Source organism: Ovis canadensis, chromosome 21, assembly GCF_042477335.2.
Source record: "Ovis canadensis isolate MfBH-ARS-UI-01 breed Bighorn chromosome 21, ARS-UI_OviCan_v2, whole genome shotgun sequence".
In the NCBI taxonomy this organism is placed as follows: domain Eukaryota; kingdom Metazoa; phylum Chordata; class Mammalia; order Artiodactyla; family Bovidae; genus Ovis; species Ovis canadensis.
The window spans coordinates 53,820,739-53,843,013 of record NC_091265.1 but is presented as its reverse complement, the minus strand read 5'-3'; the positions used below and the strand labels follow the sequence as shown (position 1 = coordinate 53,843,013).

At 43.8% G+C, this 22,275-nt stretch overlaps 1 pseudogene; it reads left to right on the top strand.

The window, feature by feature from the left end:
- Window positions 1-7,552: 7,552 nt before the first annotated feature.
- On the top strand, window positions 7,553-21,597 carry LOC138427307 (pregnancy-associated glycoprotein 1-like; annotated as a pseudogene).
- The last annotated feature ends 678 nt before the right edge of the window (window positions 21,598-22,275 follow it).

Sequence of the window (22,275 nt, the reverse complement as noted above, 5' to 3'; positions counted from 1 at the left end):
CACAGTGGAATCAAAGGGCCTCTGGAGGATGCTGGCCCTCTCCCTGTGACACATTAGGAGTGAGTACAGCTCTCTCCCTTCTACATCTGGAGCAGGAATTCCAACAGGAAGGACGTGACCTCCAAGTTTAACCGAAAGACTCAAGAAGGTCTGGCCCTCAGGTAGGCACTATTCTTTCCCCAGTGCTTCTTCCTTCCCTCCTGCGTCCTGTGCAAGCTGCCCACCTTCTGGCTACTGGGTTCTGAATTCCTCCTCCCTTCACTTGTAGATATCTAGGCAGTCTCACTTGTGGCTCCCTCCCTACCCAGGCCCAATTCCTCACCTGCAAATCACACTAAAGAAGGGAAAACCAAGACGGGTCTTCCAAGTTCATTCTTTCTAGACATGTCCACATTCCTTCTGCTTCCAGACCCTGTCCTGAGTTATCAACATCTCCAGCTACATGACTGAGCTTAGAAGAAGAATGGAGATGCAGATTGGGGATGGGGGTTGTAAGGGTGTCAGCTGTGGGGGACAGTTTTTAGATGACAAGGGATAAGTTGGGTAAAGAGCTTGTGGTCCTCCAATCACTCATTCATTTGGGACTTGCCTAAATCTATATTCTTCGGCCCTTCAGGATATCACTAAGACAGAACTTTCAAAATGGACTTTCCATAATCATCTTGCTGCCAAACAATTTCAAACAAAATAAATATAAGAAAGAAGAATATCATGAACCCTATATTTCATCATTAAGCATCAATAACTACAAAACTAACCTCTTAGTCCCACAGGTTGTCATAGACTGGAGACTATGCAACTTCAAGGTAGTGACCAATTGAGTTCCCAGTGAAGGCATTCTTGTCTTGCATAGCCTTTCTCTCCTTGCTATGCTCTCACATGTGGTGGTTGAATGGAAGGAAGAAGAGCGAGAATAAGAGAGAAAAAGAAGGGGAGACTAATCCTATCATGAGGGACCACCATCAATATCCCATGTCAACAGGATACCTCCCAAAGGCCCTACTTCCTAATACCATCACATTGGTAGTCAAGGGTGGACATAATTCAATCCATAGCATAGCATAGCAGCTTTCTATTTTTAAATCAAGACAGACCATCATTTTATTCTCTCTGTTTTAATGCTTATTCATTTTCCCTGAAGTATTTTAAAGACAAGATGAACATTTCACCAAATGTTCATAATCAGTATTTTTGGTAGAATGATAGGATATAAAAAAACGCTCTTTTGTTCCCCCCAAAATGAACATTTTATATCCAGTCCATATGCAAATTTCCCTGATGTTCAAAAAGCAGATGTCTTTCCACAGTTTATTGAAAGAATGTAGTCATATGTTGTACTCGGTTGTTCTCCTATAGGACTAAATAACTGTTCCTCTCCCAATTTTAATGTCATTTATTTGTTCAGAAACAGAGAGGAAGCAGGGTGGTTTGTCTTACAGAATGCTGCACTATTGGTTTTAGAGCAGGAGTCCACAATACCAGCACAGTGGGACAGGACCAGTACCAGTCCTTGGTCTATTAGGAACCAGACCTCCACAGAAGGAGATGAGCTGCAGGCCAGTGAGTGAGGCTTCATCTGTATTATAGCTGCTCCCCGTCACTCTCTCATCACCCCCAGAAGGGACAGTCTAGCTTGTTTTCCTGGAACTGTTTGTAGTTACATAACCTAAGCTTAATAGAAACAAAAATAGCTTAAATATTGATGATTATTTTCCTTTCTCGGTGCTCAGAATGGTGAGTTGATGTCCTAGCAGTCTATCATATTGACAAATTGGATGTTGTCTATTAACTTTTGGACACATTCACCCAGCTTAAAATTCAGTATGAAAAAACTAAGATCATGGGATCCAGCTGCATCCTTCATGGCAAATAGGAGAAAAGCTGGAAGCACTGACAAATTTCTTCATCTTAGCTTCTAAAACCACTGTGGATGGTGCCTGCAGCCATGACATCAGAAGACATTAGTTTCTTGGCAGGAAAGCTATGAGAAACATAAACAGTGTGTTGAGAAGCAGAAGCATCACTCTGCCCAACACACTGGTAGATGTTTGGCCTTTTCATTTGGATTCCTCAACTTTCTGTCCAGTTCCCACTGGTCTTTGAAGTTCCTCACTTTTCTGGTCCTTCATGATTCGCAAGATTATTTTGTGCATTTCTTTACTCAGTCCTGAAATCAGTCATCTCTTTAAGATCGTCTGATGGGAAATGTATTTAGAAGCTACATGTTAGACCTCAAAATAGTCACTGTAATCAAGTTGTCACTGCTTCTACGCTTTACAGTGGTCGGAGGAGGAAGTACACATTTTCCTTAAAATTAAAATAAAAAGGAATATAATTAGTTGGTACAAACTTATGCTTTCAGTTCAAGATTTAAGACAGCAGGGTTTGAATTAAACTTGTATATGTTATATGTGAACCTCTTTTTCTAGCCACTGAAAGGCTGACTTTAAAACATTAGTTTTAATTCTTGTCTTGCTTTTACCTCTTAACATGAATATGATTCTGTCACAATAACAGAAACAATATGAAGAACAATAAGTTGTTGAATTATTGCTTGCTGCAGCTGCGATGGTGGTGCAGAAGCATGGCGGCTACAATGGCAGCTCAGAAGCATGGTGGAGAGGAACTACCCAATATCCAAACCATGGGCAGCAGCCTAGAGGAGCTACCCTACGTCCAAGTAAGGAGCAGCGGCTGTGCTTTGCTGGAGAGCAGTGAAGAGACACCCCACGTCCAAAGTAAGAGAAGCCCAAGTAAGACAGTACGCGCTGAGAGAGGGCATCAGAGGGCAGACAAACTGAAACCACATGCACAGACAACTAGCCAATCTGTCACACGGACCACAGCCTTGTCTAACTCAATGAAACTAAGCCATGCCGTGTGAGGCCACCCTAGAAGGGTGGGTCATGGTGGAGAGGTCTGACAAAATGTGGTCCACTGGAGAAGGGAATGGCAAACCATTTCAGTATTCTTGCCTTGAGAACACATGAACAGTATGATAAGCGAAAAGATAGTACACTGAAAGATGAACTCCCCAGGTCGGTAGATACCCAATATGCTACTGGAGATCAGTGGAGAAATTACTCTAGAAAGAATGAAGGTATGGAACCAAAGCAAAGACAACACAGAGCTGTGGGTGGGACTGGTGATAGAAGCAAGATTCAATGCTGTAGAGAGCAATATTGCATAGGAACCTGGATTGTTAGGTCCATGAATCAAGGCAAATTGGAAGTGGTCAAACAGGAGATGACAAGAGTGAACACAGACATTCTAGGAAAACGAACTTAGATGGACTGGAATGGGTCAATTTAACTCAGATGGCCATTATATCTTCTACTGTGGGCAGGAATCCCTTAGAAGAAATGGAGTAGACATCATGGTCAACAAAAGATTCTGAAGTACAGTACTTGGATGCAATCTCAAAAATGACAGTATGACCTCTGTTCGTTTCCAAGGTGAACCATTCAATATCACAGTAATCCAAGTCTATTCCCCTATCAGTAAGGCTAAAGAAGCTGAAGTTGAACAGTTCTATGAAGACCTACAAGACCTTCTAGAACTAACACCCAAAAAAGGTATCATTCTCATTGTAGAGGACTGGAATACAAAAGTAGGAGTCAAGAAACACCAGGAGTAACACGCAAATTTGGCCTTGGAGTACAGAATGAAGCAGGGCCAAGGCATTCTGCCAAGAGAATGCACTAGTCATAGCAAACACCCTCTTCGAACAACACAAGAGAAGACTCTACACATGGACATCACCAGATGGTTGGCACCAAAATCAGACTGATTATATTCTTTGCAGCCAAAGATGGAGAAGCTCTATACAGTCAGCAAAAACAAGAGTGGGAGCTGATGGTGGCTCAGATCATGAACTCCTTATTGGTAAATTCAGAATGAAATTGAAGAAAGTGGAGAATAGCACTAGACCATTCAAATATAACCTAAATCAAATCCCTTAGGACTATACAGTGGAAGTGAGAAATAGATTTAAGGGACTAGAACTAATAGACAGAGTGCCTGATGAATGATGGATGGAGGTTCATGACATTGTACAGGAGACAGGAATCAAGACCATCCCCAAGGAAAAGAAATCCAAAAAAGTCAAATGGCCATCTGAGGAGGCCTTACAGATAGCTGAGAAAAGAAGGGAAGCAAAAAGCAAAGGAGAAGAGCAAAGATTTACCCATTTGAATGCAGAGTTCTGAAGAATAGCAAGGAGAGATAAAAAGACATCCTCAGTGATCAATGCAAAGAAATAGAGGAAAACAACAGAATGGGAAAGACTAGAGAACACTTCAAAAAAATAGAGATACAAAGGGAACATTTCAGGCAAAGGTGAGGTCAATAAAGAACAGAAATGGCATGGGCCTAAGAGAAGCAGAAGATATTAAGGAGAGGTGGCAAGAATACACAGAGGAACTGTACAAAAAAGACCTTCACGACACAGATAATCACGATGGTGTGATCACTCATCTAGAGCCAGACATCATGGAAAGTGAAGTCAGTGGGCCTTAGGAAGCATCACTGTGATCAAAGCTAGTGGAGGTGATGGAATTCCAGTTGAGTTATTCAAAATCCTGAAAGATGATGCTGTGAAAGTGCTGCACTCAATATGCCAGAAAATTTGGAAAACTCAGCAGTGTCCATAGGACTGGAAAAGGTCAGTTTTCATTGAAATCCCAAAGAAAGGCAGTGTCAAAGGTTGCTCTAACAGCCACACAATTGCACTCATCTCTTTACTCATCTTTAGTAAAGTAATGCTAAAACTTCTCCAAGCCAGGCTTCAGCAATACGTGATTCATGAACTTCCAGATAATCCAGATGGCTTTATAAAAGGCAGAGGAACAAGAGATCGTACTGCCAACATCTGATGGATTATCAAAAAAGCAAGAAATTTCAGAAAAACACCTACTTCTGCTCTACTGACAATGCCAAAGCCTTTGACTGTGTGGATCACAAGAAAATCTGGAAAATTCTGAAAGTGATAGGAATACCAGACCACTGAATTGCCTCTTGAGAAGCCTGTATGCAGGTCAGGAAGCAGCAGTTAGAACTGGACATGGAACAACAGACTGGTTCCAAACTGGAAAGGAGTATGTCAAGGCTGTATATTGTCACCCTGCTTATTTAACTTATATGCTGAGTACATCATGAAAACGCTGGGCTGGAGAAAGCACAGGCTGGAATCAAGATTGCTGGGAGAAATATCAATAGCCTCAGATACGCAGATGACACAACCCTATTGCAGAAAGTGAAGAAGAATAAAGTACCTCTTGATGAAGGTGAAAGAGGAGAGTTAAAAGTTGGCTTAAAGCTCAACATTTAGAAAACTAAGATCATGGCATGTGGTTCCATCACTTCATGGCCAATAGATGGGGAAACAGTGGAGACAGTGATTGAGTTGATATTTCTGGGCTCCAAAATCACTGAAGATGGTCATTGTAGCCATGAAATTAAAAGATGTTTACACCTTTGAAGGAAATTTGAGACCAATCTAGACAGCATATTGAAAAGCAGAGATATTGCTATGTCAACAAAAGTCCATGTACTCAAGGTTATGGTTTTTCCAGTGGTCATGTATGGATTTGAGAGTTGGACTATAAAGAAAGCTGAGCCCCGAAGAATTGATGCTTTTGAACTGTGGTGTTGGAGAAGACTCTTGAGTGTCCCTTGGACTGCAAGGAGGTCCAACCAGTACATCCTAAAGGAAATCAGTCCTGAATGTTCACTGGAAGGACTGATGCTGAAGCTGAAACTCCAATACTTGGCCACCTAATGCAAAAAGCTGACTCATTTGAAAAGGCCCTGATGTTGGGAAAGATTGAGGGCAGGAGGAGAAGGGGATGACAGAGGATGAGAGAGTTGGATGGCATCACCAACTCAAGGGACATGAATATGTGTGGACTCCGGGAACTGGTGAGGGACAGGGAGGCCTTGTATGCTGCCATTCACAGACTCACAAAGAGTTGAACACGACTGAGCAACTTAACTGAACTGAAGTTGTTGAATATATTGTCAGAGTTCTTTCCTTTTTTTTCTTTTGATTTTCTTTCGTTTTGTTTTGATTGGCCGGATTTTTGTTTTTCCTTAGAAAATATTCCACTCTGAATGTAGAGTCTGAATTTTAAAGCCACTTGAGTAATGTGTTGTTACAGGTAGCTAGTCAACAACTTGATGCAATTAGATTTATTGGTCTTTATTCTCAATTTGTTCAGTTCACTTCAGTCCTTCAGTTGTGTTCATCTCTTTGTAACATCATAGACTGCAACATGCCAGGCTTCCCTATCCATCACCAACTCCTGGAGCTTTATCAAGCTCATGTCCATCGACTTGGTGATGCTATCCAACCATCTCATCATCTGTCTTCCACTTCTCCTCTTGCCTTCAATCTTTCCTAATATCAGTGTCTTTTCCAATGAGTCAACATGTTCAGAATGCATACAGTCTCTTTTAAAATCAACAAAAATTAAATTCCTCTCTGTCCCCACTGCACTCGCAACTCTAGGCCAGAAACAAAAAACTGCAGAGACTGAAGGCTGATTCCAGCACATCACTGTGGAGATTTTGTTCCCACCTTTTTTGGGAAATAAAATTAGCTGCTAACATTAAAATCACTAGACTGTACATAAATATCCAAAATTCCGATTCTCTTCAAAACATGGCCAACTGGCCTGCTTTACAGCACAGGTGAAGTGCAGAAAATGCTGCTCCCAGAGGTAAGACCTGTGCTGCCCAGATTCAAACATAGCCACCTAGTCCTAGTATCATATTTCCTGCCTCCTGGGGCCATGAGTTTGTGAGAACTAGACTTCTAGCTCTCTTAAGATAAAGACTACTTTTGTCTTGATCAATTTTGATTTTGAAGCCTTTAACCCAGAACCTAGCACACAGTTCTTCCTTGTACAGTTGTTGGATGATAGAAAATATCTTGTGGATGCATATGACATTTCTTCCAATACTGAAAGCATGAAATTGAAGTAATGTTCTGCCCTAAATCTTTGATGCAGTCTGGCATCATAGGTGCCCCTGATGTCTGCCATTAGACCCACTACCTAAACCCAGTTGTATGTCCCTGGGCTGTCCCTAAAGTCTTCATTTTGCCATTTGATGACTTATACCCTAGCAATGTCCTCGCCAACAAAGACAGCAATGCATATCTCATGAAGTGGCTAGGAAGGTTATATGAAACCACGCGTGTCGAGCATGGCCCCTAATATCCATTTTCATAATGTTGTTGGCAGTTTTTCTCCAAGTAGGGAAGATTTTCCATCTTCTTAGATGTCCATGCAGATCAGTATGATTTTCCAGCCAAGATTCAAGGAAGAGATAACAGTTCAATTCTCTGTATTCTGAAAAGCTTCAAAGTCCATTCATCAAGGACACTGATGAAGGCAAAGTTTTTATTGAGACCTTGTGTTTTTTTCAGATCTTTTAGTGGCCTGAAGGGGAAAACTAGGGTAGGTCAGAGCCTATATAACTAGGGACTCCCGGTCTCCACTACATGCTAAGAACCCAAACTTCCCTGAGTACTTGGAGCCGGGAAAGAAGCATGAAGGGGCTTGTGCTCCTCGGGCTGGTGGCCTTCTCAGAGTGTATAGTCAAGTAAGTATGGGGACTGAATGTCACATCATGTTCCTTTCTCGGATTTTCATTTTCATCTGATTATTCTTCCACCCATCAGATTTAGAAGGGAATGGAATAGTTCCGTAAGAGTCTTAAAGTTCAATTCTTACTTATTGATAAGTAACTTGCTATAGGAACTGTGGATCCCAAGGTCTTGGTGTAGATTTGGGTTGCACAACATTTGGGGTCCAGTCATGTCATGACCTGTTGAAAATGAAACAGGTCAGTGCACAGTTGTTCAGTGCACAATCTATGCAGATATTGATGTGGTCCTGTGGAATAGCACTTTTCCACATTTTGTTCAACATGTCTTATTTTTTCCCCGTCTATTTCAGTGTGTATATGCCTATGTCTGCATCTCTGTATCACTGTCATTTATCTCTCCATCTCTTTGGAAGTCACTGGCAGTCTATTTCTCTTTGTGTTGTTTGCTTTTAAATGTTCATTTGACTCTTACTTCCTTGTCAAGCCTCTGAATTTCCCTTACTTTCTTCCTATATCTTGGATTCTTCTTTCAACTCTTTCTTCTCTTTCAACTTGGAGAAAGATACACTGTTTTATATCTGACAAGCAGTGTGACCACACCCAACTCAGAAACCACTTGCATTTCAAATTGCTCCCTTGTAAAATAGAATAAGAGTTCTCCTTCTTTGAGGTCCTTTGAGAAGGAATGAGTGGGATGGCAATAGCAATGCTAATGGCTGTCATTGTTGACACTTCCTGTTTATCAGGTACCTTATATCCATCACTTCACTTATCCTCAAGATATTCTATTTGGAGGGTTTGTACTGTTACATTCCACCATTTTACCAAAGGGGACACTGAGACACCACATGGTCATATGGCTTACCCAAGATTACAGAAAAGAAACTGTATTCAAATATATGTCTTTGCCATGGTATATGCATAAAATTCTGATAATAATGTGCCTCATAAAAATGATTAGAAAACACAAAGGGCCATTACAACGACAGTTATACCTTAACACATGCAGCTAATTGTAGCATCTTTGTTTTCTTTGTCAAATGCTCGATGAAAGAATACCTCTAAGGAAAGTGAAGACCATGAGAAAAACCCTCAGTGGAAAAAACATGCTGAACAGTTTCCTGAAGGAGCATGCTTACAGACTGTCCCAGATTTCTTTTCGTGGCTCAAATCTATTCACCCACTGAGAAACATCAGAGATGTGAGTATTTTGGGAGGATGGCGCTCCACAGAGCTACCCTGGTGCTCTAGCTTAGCATGGGGTTCATCTAGAGGTGCCAGGTGGGATGTTGGAGCTGGGGTTCCTGCAGGAGGCCGAGACACTGGAAAGCAGGGGCCCCACTCAGAGGAGAAGGCACTCTCATCCTCAACTGTTGGTCTTTGTGACTGGGCCTGGCAACTACCAGGTGGCAGGTAAATATCCATTTCTGTGCCAAACATGTGTCATTAGTTTGAGGGTGATTGTTCCTTCTGAAATAAGTGAGCACCTCAGTTACAGATGAAGAGTGAACCATCACTGATCAAAAGGTAGAACCAAATGCAAAGCAACTGTGAATCCCCAGGTAGAGAAATTCGGTTTCCACAGATGCAAGAACAACAGCACGAAAAAGTTACTGAACCTATATTCCAAGTATGGCCATAAGAATCTAACACAGTGCTTACTGTTTTTAAATTAGAAAAAGGCTTATTTTGTCTTCAAAAATGCCCATGCCAGCCTGAGAGATAGGCAAAGAGTATATACATGTCAAATGAAAGGGTCACCTGTGTGGTGTTGATTGGATGTGGTCTGAGTTTGGAGGGAGTGGCTGGGGTTGATCAAGAAGGACTTCTTGGAGAAGAAAGTGCTAAGACTTGGTTTGAAGAGACTACAGAGCATCTCAAATCAAGGCACCAGGACTTCCCTGGGTGTCCAGCGGTCCTGGAGGCCCAGTGGTTATGCCTCTGGGCTTACCATGCAGGAGATACCACTTCAATGCTTGGTCATAGAGTCAATATCCTGCATACAATGTAGCACTGGAAAATAATATATCAAATGCAGATACCTCTGTGACCAAAGTCTGTGAGCTGCATGGTGGTTAGAAAGTGGTCTCAAGAGATATGTGACTCCCAGAGGGAGGCATCAGTGTAGGAGTAGAGGGTAGCCAGTTCTGCACTAACCCACTCCCTCCTTCCACCTGTAGTTGGTCTACATGGGTAATATCACCATTGGAACACCCCCTCAGGGATTCCAGGTTATCTTTGACACAGGCTCATCTGACTTGTGCGTGTCCTCTGACTTTTGCACCAGTCCAGCCTGTTGTGAGTAGAGACACTCCATACCCGGACAATCCTTCACTTGCCCTGCCACCCTTTTTCCATCCTTGGCACCTAATGACACTCATCTCTTCTGTCTGCAGCTACAAAGATTATGTTCAGACATCTTCAGTCTTCCACCTTCCAGCCTACCAATAAGACCTTCAGGATCGCCTATGGATCTGGGAATATGGAAGGAGTTGTTGCTCATGACACAGTTCGGGTAACAGTGTAACAAATGCTGAGTCAAGACTGGATATGAGGCGACCACTGCTTGTGAAACAGATGCAGGACCATCTGGCAGGACACTTCCTAGCCTAACTCCAATAGATATTGGCCATCTTATCCACAGGATCATGTCTCTGGGTGGCTGTGCCCATGATGACACATGAGTAAACAAATTAGCTAACCCAGAGAGTGGCTTGAGGTGTGGACTTGCAGCTTTAATGCCCATGAGCAGTTTAAGGTTGATTTAGCTGGGAGTGAGAAGGGATAAAAGCACCCACTTTTATATTAACAGACTGTTCCCATCACTATCTGGTGAAAACTGGTTTAATTCTGCAACAACCCCACACAGCAGTTACTCTGATTAGCTCATGAGAAATATGAGGAAACTGAGGTCCAGACAGCAAGGGCCTTGCTGAGAGCACACAGGTGATAAAAGGTGGAGTTAGGCTGGCTTTTCAGGACTGAAGTTGCTGTGGGGTGTTTGGGGACAGGATAAAACTGATCTGGGGACCCTGGGGGGCAGTCAAGGGCTTCAGGTGTCCAGAGTGGAAAACTGGAGGCCTGAGAAGTCAAGGGGCCTGATAAATGAGTTCTCACTCTAGAGGACCCTTCAGAGTGTGATAAACCTATGGCCTGCCTCCCCAAAAAATACTTGAGTAGTTGACCTCTCTCTCTTTATCTCTCATACACAGTCACAGAAATATACACATATCTCCAAAAGTGAATTCCCCAGGCAGTAATTTCATAGAAACCTGCAGGCAAGATTGTGTTTTCGGCTTCTGTCTTCCTGGACAAATGCAGAATCCACAGTACCTTACAGATAATTCAGTCCACTCCTGTCATTAGGTCACAGTGATGCCAAAGAGAAGGCTATCTTATTCTCGATAGTGTTCTCCATAAGGTGGCGCCAGTGGAACCTGGTCTTACTCTTGGTTGCCCCACCTGGACAGAAATCAAGAGACCAACTTGACTCACTCAGGTGGTCTTTCTCAGAGGGGCAGATGTTTTAAAATTCACAGCCTCTCTCAAATGGAACCCAAATTCCCCTTCCACCTTGTTTTAACCGTCTGTGGGCAACCTAAGACAGAGCCCAGCCTCAATTCTTCTCTGAGGATCTAATGGCAATGCACCCCAGCCCAGTCCTAGCCCCACTTCACGTATCTGTAAGTGGAAACACTCTTCTCTCCCACAGATTGGGGACCTTGTAAGTACTGACCAGCCATTCGGGCTAAGCATGGCAGAATAAGGGTTTCAGGGCAGAAGATTTGATGGTGTCTTGGGCTTGAACTACCCCAAACGATCCTGGTCTGGGGCCATACCCATGTTTGACAAGCTGAAAAATCAAGGTGCCATTTCTGAGCCTGTTTTTGCCTTCTACTTGACCAAGTAAGTCTGAGATAGACAACTGCCTTCTCCAAATTAACTGTAAGATGCTTTCAGTTGCACAAAAATTATAGAACACTTGATAAAGAAGTATCCTGAGAGTGATATAACCAAGGATAACTATGGCCCCAGGGCCCTAGCTGGCTTTGCCACTGGCTTTTATAAATAAAATTTTATTGGAACACAACCCTACTCCTGGGCTCAAGACCAGTAACTTGATCTAGCTGGGTGAGTTATAAGGGAGGCTAATGGAAGGCAACAGGAAACAAGCTGGAGGAAAAAGCAATATGATTTGTTTATGAATTCCATAAGGAAGGAAGGAGAAAGATGATGGATATCTTTCCTTCCTCATTGGCACTTCACTGGGAGCCCAGGATAAGCTCCCCTACTTGTGGAGCCAGTGAGATATGAAAGTGTGGGACACAAAAGTGCGGGACACCTTGTTCAAGAAATATTAGGCATTTCAACACAAGGAGAACAGAGGTGGGGCCCCTTCTGAGTGTGGGGCCCTTTGGACAGTGGAGGTCACAGGCCAGTGGAGCCAACACTGGGTAACCTGAACCCACACCCTTAGAACTCCCAGGCCTTGATTTTCCTGAAAAAAATGACAAGGTGGACATGCAGAAAGCCAAAACACTTTAGCACCCTGTCCTATGAGGGTGTCTGAGCACTCAGGTCACTGGAGGTCCAGGGCCTCTTCAGAAGACATAGGGGATGGAGCTCAGACAAGTGATTCAGCTTCTAACCTCCTCACTGCCATTCATGAGACAGTAACAGACCTCAGGCTGAATCTCTGTCTCTCCTAGACTCTATTTCTGCATCTGTACACGGGGACCTTATTAGGGCATTGATGGTTGAACAAGCACAGCTCTCAGACAGTGCTGTTCTTACTGTCTTCCAAGGATCACACCCTCACTTCTCTCTACAGAGACGAGCAGGAGGGCAGTGTGGTGATGTTTGGTGGGGTGGACCACCACTACTACAAGGGAGAGCTCAACTGGGTACCATTGATCCAAGCTGATGACTGGAGTGTACACGTAGACCGGTAAGCCTCTCACTCTGAGGGTCAGCCCAAGTGATGCTCTCACTACTGTACATGGACACAGGCAGACACACAAATGCATTCTCAGACACACAGTCACACAGACATATACACCACCCACAACAACACAGACAGACACACAGACACTTGGAAACATACAAGCAGACACATATAAACCTACACAGAGACACATAAAAACATGCATAGCTAGTCAGAGACACACAAGCACACACAGAGATACATACAAACACACATACAAACAAATACACAAGCACACAAATACACAAACGACCCATGGCTTCATAATCCCCAGGCCTTCTGAGCATGGCTCTGACCAGGGTCCTAAAAGGGACCAGAGAGGTTTGTGCAGATCAGAGAGGCCTTCACCCACTGCCCTTTGAGGTGGGGAGCATGGTTAGAGGACTCTACAGTGTGGTGAACAGAGGATCATGGAGAATTTCACCAGCCTGAACAGAGTTATGATAAGATGACCAACTGTCCAGGGCTACAGAGATATCGAAGTTCTCAGTACAGATAAATGTCATTTAAAAAACAGGGACAGTCCTGAGAAAATGGGGAAAACTTGTCTTCTTAGGGAGCAGCTACCCAGCAGTGGAGAGAGGTTGCCTGCAGTTTTAAGACGTGAAAGCAACTAAAAAAAAAGTGCCAAGTTCTTGGGCACACAGTGGGACAGGGGCTATTACAGAGAATCAGGAAGGTGGGATCCAGGGGTGATGTGAGGACAAGAGGCATAATTGACAGGATTCTGTGTGACACCCTCAGATAAAATCTGACCTTTCCTTTGGAGTTTCTGTGGGCTAGTCATGTATTTCCTGGCCAGGGTCTCAGGGTCTGAGCTGGTTGTAGGAGCGGAGCTGGGAGATACCCTCTCCCAGAGGAGCCCTTCTATATCCCTCCTATGAGAATCTGCTGCCCTTGCGAATCTCCATCTTCACTCTGTGTGCAACCCGTTATTTGTTCCCCACCAGATACAGCTCTTTTGAGGTTTCTTATTGTTTTCTCATTCTTTATTAACTCATTGAACAGATAAGCACTGGGCATCCACTGTGCATCAGGCACTTTAAGGAGGCAATGAAAGATTGTTGTTGAATCATGCAAAGACGCCGAGATTCTTGGCCCTGAAGGAGAAGAATTCAATCCAGGGCCAGAGATGAGGCTTGATCACTCAGAGCTTTTGTGTAATAAAATTTTATTAAAGTATATAGTAGATAGAGAAAGCTTCTAACAGGCATCAGAAGGGGGCAGAAACAGAGCCCCCCCTGCTAGTTGTCAGTTGGATGTTACACAGTAACTCAGTTCAGTTCAGTCACTCAGTCATGTCTGACTCTTTGCAACCCCGTGAACTGCAGCACGTCAGGCCTCCCTGTCCATTACCAACTCCCAGAGTTCACTCAGACTCACGTCCACCGATCAGTGATGCCATCCAGCCATCTCATCCTCTGTCGTTCTCTTCTTCTCCTGCCACCAATCCCTCCCAGCATCAGAGTCTTTTCCAATGAGTCAACCCTTCGCATGAGGTGGCCAAAGTGCTGGAGTTTTAGCTTTAGCATCATTCCTTCCAAAGAAATCCCAGGCTTGATCTTCTTCAGAATGGACTTGTTGGATCTCCTTGCAGTCCAAGGGACTCTCAAGAGTCTTCTCCAACACCACAGTTCAAAGGCATCAATTCTTTGGCACTTAGCCTTCATCACAGTCCAACTCTCACATCTATACATGACCACAGGAAAAACCATAGCCTTGACTAGATGGACCTTAGTCTCTGCTTTTGAATATGCTGTCTAAGTTGGTTATTACTTTTCTTCCAAGGAGTAAGCGTCTTTTAATTTCATGGCAGCAGTCACCATCTGCAGTGAGTTTGGAGCCCCCAAAAATAAAGTCTGACACTGTTTCCACTGTTTTCCCATCTATTTCCCATGAAGTGATGGGACCAGATGCCATGATCTTCGTTTTCTGAATGTTGAGCTTTAAGCCAACTTTTTCACTCTCCTCTTTCACTTTCATCAAGAGGCTTTTTAGTTCCTCTTCACTTTCTGCCATAAGGGTGGTGTCATCTGCATATCTGAGGTTATTGATATTTCTCCCAGAAATCTTGATTCCAGCTTGTGTTTCTTCCAGTCCAGCGTTTCTCATGATGTACTCTGCATAGAAGTTAAATAAGCAGGGTGACAATATACAGCCTTGACGTACTCCTTTTCCTATTTGGAACCAGTCTGTTGTTCCATAACCAGTTCTAATTGTTGCTTCCTGACCAGCATACAGATTTCTCAGGAGGCAGGTCAGGAGGCCTGATATTCCCATCTCTCTCAGAATTTTCCACAGTTTATTGTGATCCACACAGTCAAAGGCTTTGGCATAGTCAATAAAGCAGAAATAGATGTTTTTCTGGAACTCTCTTGCTTTTTCCATGATCCAGCAAATGTTGGCAATTTGATCTCTGGTTCTTCTGCCTTTTCTAAAACCAGCTTGAACATCTGGATGTTCACGGTTCATGTATTGCTGAAGCCTGGCTTGGAGAATTTTGAGCATTATTTTACTAGCATGTGAGATGAGAGCAATTTTACAGTAGTTTGAGCATTCTTTGTCATTGCCTTTCTTTGGGATTGAAATGAAAACTGATCTTTTCCAGTCCTGCAGCCATTGCTGAGTTTTCCAAATTTGCTGGCATATTGAGTGCAGCACTTTCACAGCATCATCTTTCAGGATTTGAAATAGCTCAACTGGAATGCCATCACTTCCACTAGCTTAGTTAGTAGTGATGCTTTCTAAGGCCCACTGGACTTCACATTCTAGGATGTCTGGCTCTAGATTAGTGATCACACAATCGTGATTATCTGGGTCATGAAGATCTTTTTTGTACAGTTTTCCATGTTTTCTTGCCACCTCTTCTTAATATCTTCTGCTTCTGTTAGGTCCATACCATTTCTGTCCTTTATCGACCTCATCTTTGCATGAAATGTTCCCTTGGTGTCTCTAATTTTCTTGAAGAGATCTCTAGTCTTTCCCATTCTGTTGTTTTCCTCTATTTCTTTGCATTGATCGCTGAAGAAGACTTTCTTATCTCTTCTTGCTATTCTTTGGAACTCTGCATTCAGATGCTTATATCTTTTTTTTTTCTCCTTTGCTTTTCACTTTTTTTCTTTTCACAGCTATTTGTAAGGCCTCCCCAGACAGCCAGTGTGATCTTTTGCATATCTTTTCCATTAGGATGGTCTTGATCCCTGTCTCCTGTACAATGTCACGAACCTCATTCCATAGTTCTTCAGGCACTCTATCAGATCTAGTCCCTTAAACCTATTTCTGACTTCCACTGCACAATCATAAGGGATTTGATTTAGGTCATACCTGAATGGTCTAGCGGTTTTCCCTACTTTCTTCAAATTCAGTCTGAATTTGGCAATAAGGAGTTCACGATCTGAGCCACAATCAGCTCCTGGTCTTGTTTTTGTTGACTGTATAGAGCTTCTCCATCTTTGGCTGCCAAGAATATAATCAATCTGATTTCGGTGTTGACCATCTGGTGATGTCCATGTGTAGAGTCTTCTCTTGTGTTGTTGGAAGAGGGTGTTGACTATGACCAGTGCATTTTCTTGGCAAAACTCTATCAGTCTTTGCCCTGCTTCATTCCGCATTCCAAGGCCAAATTTGCCTGTTACTCCAGGTGTTTCTTGACTTCCTACTTTTGTATTCCAGTACCCTATTATGAAAAGGACATATTTTTGGGGTGTTAGTTCTAAAAGGTTTGTAGGTCTTCATAGAACTTTCAACTTCAGCTTCTTCAGCATTACTGGTTGGGGCATTGACTTGGACTACCATGATATTGAATGGTTTGCCTTGGAAATGAACAGAGATCATTCTGTCATTTTTGAGATTGCATCCAAGTACTGCATTTTAGATTCTTTGTTGACCATGATGGCTACCCCATTTCTTCTGAGGGATTCCTGCCCACAGTCATAGATATAATGGTCATCTGAGTTAAATTCACCCATTCCAGTCCATTTTAGTTTGCTGATTCCTAGAATGTCGACGTTCACACTTGCCATCTCTTGTTTGATCACTTCCAATTTCCCTTGATTCATGGACCTGACATTCCAGGTTCCTATGCAATATTGCTCTTTACAGTATCAGACCTTGCTTCTATCACCAGTCACATCCACAGCTGGGTATTGTTTTTGATTTGACTCCATCCCTTAATTCTTTCTAGAGTTATTTCTCCACTGATCTCCAGTAGCATATTGGGCACCTAATGACCTGGGGAGTTCCTCTTTCAGTATCCTATCATTTTGCCTTTTCGTACTGTTCCTGGGGTTCTCAAGGCAAGAATACTGAAGTGTTTTGCCATTCCCTTCTCCAGTGTACCACATTCTGTCAGACCTCTCCACCATGACCCACCCGTCTTGGGTTGCCCCGCAGACATGGCTCAGTTTCATTGAGTTAGACAAGGCTGTGGTTCTAGTGTGACTAGATTGACTAGTTTACTGTGAGTATGGTTCCAGTGTGTCTGCCCTCTGATGCCTTCTTGAAATACCTACCATCTTACTTGGGTTTCTCTTAACTTGGGTGTGGGGTATCTCTTCATGGCTGTTCCAGCAAAGCGCAGCTGCTGCTCCTTACCTTGAATGAGGAGTATCTCCTCACTGCTGTCCTTCCTGACCTTCAATATGGGATAGTTCCTTTACGCCCTCCTGTGCCTGAGCAGCCATGGCTCCTTGGACATGGGGTTGCTCCTCTCAGCTGCCGCTCCTGGCCTCAGGCGTGGGTGGCTGCTCCCAGCCTCCGCCCTTGGCCTCAGACTCGGGGTAGCTTACTTGGCCGATGCCCCTGACCGTGGACGTGGGATAGCTCCTCTCGGCCGTTCCTGTGCCATCGCAGCCTGGCACTCTCGGCCACTGTCCCTGGCCTCGGACGTGGGGTAGCTCCTCTCGGCTGCACTTAGTGTGCCAGTCGCAGCCGCCTGCGCTTAGTGCGCTGGTGGCAATCACTAGCAGTCTGTTAACGAAAGAAAGCAATGGAGCACCAGGCCCCTCACCCATAAGATGCATTTTGGGATAATCTTGGCACCAAATGGTTCATCCTGGCCATAAAATTATTAACCTGAATCTTGAAGAAAGGCAGATCACCATACAAATAGTTTTACTTACATAGATTAGGGGAACAATATCTGAGTATAACATACTGGTTTGTCAAGTAGGGTCTGAGCCTAAAGGCAAAACCGACTTGAAGACAGAGTTTGGGGTAAACGTATAGTACATTAGCATCAGTTCAGTTGCTCAGTCGTGTCTGACTCTTTGCGACCCCATGAATCGCAGCATGCCAGGACTCCCTGTTCATCACCAACTCCCGGAGTTCACTCAGACTCACTTCCATGCCATCCAGCCATCTCATCCTCGGTCATCCCCTTCTCCTCCTGCCCCCAATCCCTCCCAGCATCAGAGTCTTTTCCAATGAGTCAACTCTTTGCATGAGGTGTCCAAAGTACTGGACCAGCTTTAGCATCATTCCTTCCAAAGAAATCCCAGGGTTGGTCTCCTTCAGAATGGACTAGTTGGATCTCCTTGCAGTCCAAGGGACTCTCAAGAGTCTTCTCCAATACCACCGTTCAAAAGCATCAATTCTTCGGCTCTCAGCCTTCTTCACAGTCCAACTCTCACATTCCATGACTACTGGAAAAACCATAGCCTTGACTAAACGGACCTTTGTTGGCAAAGTAATGTCTCTGCCTTTGAACATGCTATTGAGGTTGGTCATAACTTTCCTTCCAAGGAGTAAGCGTCTTTTAATTTCATGGCTGCAGTCACGATCTGCAGTGAGTTTGGAACCCCCCAAAATAAAGTCTGACACTGTTTCTACTGTTTCCCCATCTATTTCCCATGAAGTGATGGGACCAGATGCCATGATCTTCATTTTCTGAATGTTGAGCTTTAAGCCAACTTTTTCACTCTCCTCTTTCACTTTCATCAAGAGACATTAGCATAGCTTAAGATAAACATTTCCATAAGAAAAAGGCATTGGTTATCATAGCTTAAGATAAACATTTCCATAAGAAAAAGGCATTGGTTATCTCTAGGTTTGAGAATATTTAACTTCAGGTGAAACCAGGTGTCATTATGGCAACACAGTATTTTATGAGAAAATTCCTTTTAAACTTGTATAGAGAAGGAAAAAATATCCCTAGTTTGTTTCCTCCTCCCTCTTAAGAGAGATAAAAATGTCTGACACTTGCAGGCTATTTCCTCCTGTTTGGAGACCCATTGCCTTCCTGCCTGTTACCCTCTCAGTAAGGAGAATGAAACTCGCCCTCACATCTAAAAAGGCAGATGTACATGAAGTGTCTTGCCCACATAGTGAATTGTGACTTTGGTACATGCTAGACATGAGGAGGAGAAGGCAATGGCAACCCACTAAAATACTTTGCCTGGAAAATCCCAGGGACAGCAGAGCCTGGTGGGCTGCTCTCTATGAGGTCGCACAGAGTCAGCCACGACTGAAGTGAATTAGCAGCACCAGAGCAGCAGTCATGAGGAAGGGTCTATCTACAAAGTGACCAAGACAGGAGACTGATAAACACCAGGGGAAAGACTTCCTGAAAACAATATAATTAAGCTGGAATCTGGAAGATGAGAAGAAATTCGCTAGTCAAAGGGGAGTGGAATCTTCTAGGAAGGAAGACCAGCTTGTGTCAAGGTACAAAAGATCCTTGTGTATTCAACTACCACATTTGAGGATTTCAGGAAAGGTGCTGTGTCAAGAGCAAAGGAAAAGAGGGCAAGAGAAGAAGAGGTATTTAGGAGACAGTCAGGAAGGGGGGCAAAACTGGGGAGACTCAGAATGACCTTGATGCCCGCTTTCTTCCTTTGCCTCTCAGCATCACCATGAAAAGAGAGGTTATTGCTTGTTCTGATGGCTGTGCGGCCCTTATGGACACTGGGACATCAGTTATCCGAGGCCCAGGAAGACTGGTCAATAACATACAGAAGCTCATTGGTGCCAAGCCAGTGGGTTCCAAGGTGAAGGGTCATGCCCCAGGGTCACTCCCAGTCCCCACACACAACAAGGATCACCATGGCCAACCTCTAACCCCCTCTAACAGCACTACATTTCATGTTCTGCAGTCAATACTCTGCCCTCTATTATCTTCACCATCAATGGCATCAACTACCCAGTGCCAGCTCAAGCCTACATCCTCAAGGTGAGGGGAAAATACTGATGGTTGGTTCTCAGACTGGAACTGGCAGGAAACCTCGGGCTGCTGCTGAGAGGAGAGCGCCCTTTGGAGGCCATGTCAAACCACTGCAGATGCTACTGAGCCCTGTGGCTGGGCCAGTGCCTCCCACAAAACCAATCACTTGAGAGTAAAGGGTTTGTGGGACACTGATCTTTCTGAAATAAATGTGGAGAGGCCACATCATATGGAATGGTGAGAGTCAGGGAGAGGAGAATACTAAGGTCCTCAGTCCTCAAAGAGCTTCAATTCAATCTGAACCCTTAGGTGCATGAACATGAAATTCAGCTGTAGCAGTCCCTGAAATAGGTCATGTTACAAGGAGAATGGCTGGGGACAGTCCCTGTGTGATGTCCCAACATAAGTTAACAGTCTGCCTTCCCTTCTCAAGATTTTTCTGGTCTGGATGATAAATTACATGGTCAGCCTAGTCCTTGCCTGCATCTTCCCCTTGCTCTGGACAGGTGCCTCCTTTCTCAGTTAGGATACCCAACCTCTCTGTCGGGAGGTTGGATAATAAGGTGAATAAATGGTGCCCAGTGACTGCTCAGCTCCGGCACAGGGTGGAGCCTTCATGTCAGCTCCCTGGAGAGTTCAGGGCAGGCTGATGGACTCAAAGAAGGCTTTGAGGAAGAGAGGGAATTTCAGGAATTCTAAAACGACAAACTCATTGAGCCATTTTGAGGATTGCTTGGTTCTAGGCAAAAGTGCACTGGATTCTAAGCAAATGGCATCTCAAGGTGGCCTGCACTAAGGCACTGGGGACTTACTAGGGCTGATGAGGGCTACGGACTTACCAGTGGGGATGGGGAACCAGAGTACGTTACCCACCCAAGCTTGGAGTGGCCAAAGAGGGTGAGTGTGGGCCAAAGGAGGCTTCTCAGAGTTCCTGAGTTAAGTGTTCAAGAACATGTTGTGGGCACTGCTCTATTTAAGATGGATAACCAACATCGAGGTACTTTGTACCACAAGGAACTTCACTTAGTTATATGACAGCCTGGATGGGAGTAGTGTCTTTGGGACCAGGATACCTGGATACATACTGTTGAGTCCCTTTACTATCCACCTGAAACTCAGAATATTGTTAATCAGCTATACTCCAATACAAAATAAAGTTTTTAAATAAAGTACAGATTGTGGGTATGCAGGAAGAGAACCAGCATTCTCTGCAGAGTAAATAAGGAGCAGGAGTCAGAAGGAAGAAACAGGGAGTGAGGGGAACTATGGACACACTTGTTCTTTTCTAAATAATTATTTTGATGTGTGGCTAATCTTCAGTGTTTCATTAAGTTCTACTGAACAACAATATTACTCAGTGATACACATAAAAATATTTTTTCTTATTGTTTTTCATGCGGCTTATCAGTGAATATTGAATATATACCTGACGTTCTACAGTAGGACGTTGTTGTTTTTCATTCCTCTGTTTCTCCAATCCCAGTCCTCCACTCACCACATCCTTACTCATGGCAACCTCATGTCTTGGCCCTTTTTGGTTGTAGATGAACTGTCATATCTCCTGCTGCTGAGAAAACCCCTTGATACTTACTAAAAGAGGGAAATAAAACAAAGAATTTTGCTGGGTCTGGATATTGGGGGGAGGTACTGGTAAGGGCTCATGCTGACTTGTGCATGTCTCTGACTTCTCCAGGATTCCAGAGGCTACTGCTATACCACCTTTAAAGAGAAAATAATGAGGACATCTACAGAGAGCTGGTTACCGGGTGACGTCTTCCTGAGGCTGTATTTCTCAGTCTTTGATCGAGGAAATGACAGGATTGGCCTGGCACCAGCAGTGTAAATGCTTGAAGTGGTTCAGGAATCAGTAAGGCTGCTCCAACACACACTCACTTACACTTTGGATATTCCTGCCCAGGATGCTGGTGAACTGTATTTGGTGGTCTGTACACCCTATTCTCAGTAAAGAATAAAGTGTTTCACTCTTAATGGTGCTGAAAAAAATGTTGTTTCTGTATGTGTCTGGGTATGAAGGTTCTAGAACCAAGTCTGAATCAAAATTGAGAGCAGCCCTATTCCAACTGGCTTCAAGGAAAAGGGAGACTCATTGAAATGATTCTGGGAATCCAGGATACAAGAATCAGAGCAAATACAAAGATCTCAGTGATTGGTCCCAAGAAATCAGAAGTCATCAATTCTCTTTAACCCTTGCTATTTCCCTTCGGTCTCCTTTGATGGTCTTAGCCTGACAACTTTTTTCCTTAAGGCTTCTACACCTAGTGAGGGAGTTCAAGCTACCTGCTCTAAGGTTTTAAATCCTGAAGGCATCACCTAGTAAGGAAAAAAGTGTGCAGACTTCAGAGTTCAAGGGTGTTCACTGAATGACCTACCTCAGTTCACATGTACAGCCCTAGATCAGGCATCCTGGCAGGGACATGGGGTCTTATGACTGGCTTTTCATGGTCTTTGGCCCTGACCCAGAAGGACATATGATTGTCAGTTTCCTCCAGAACTACATGAC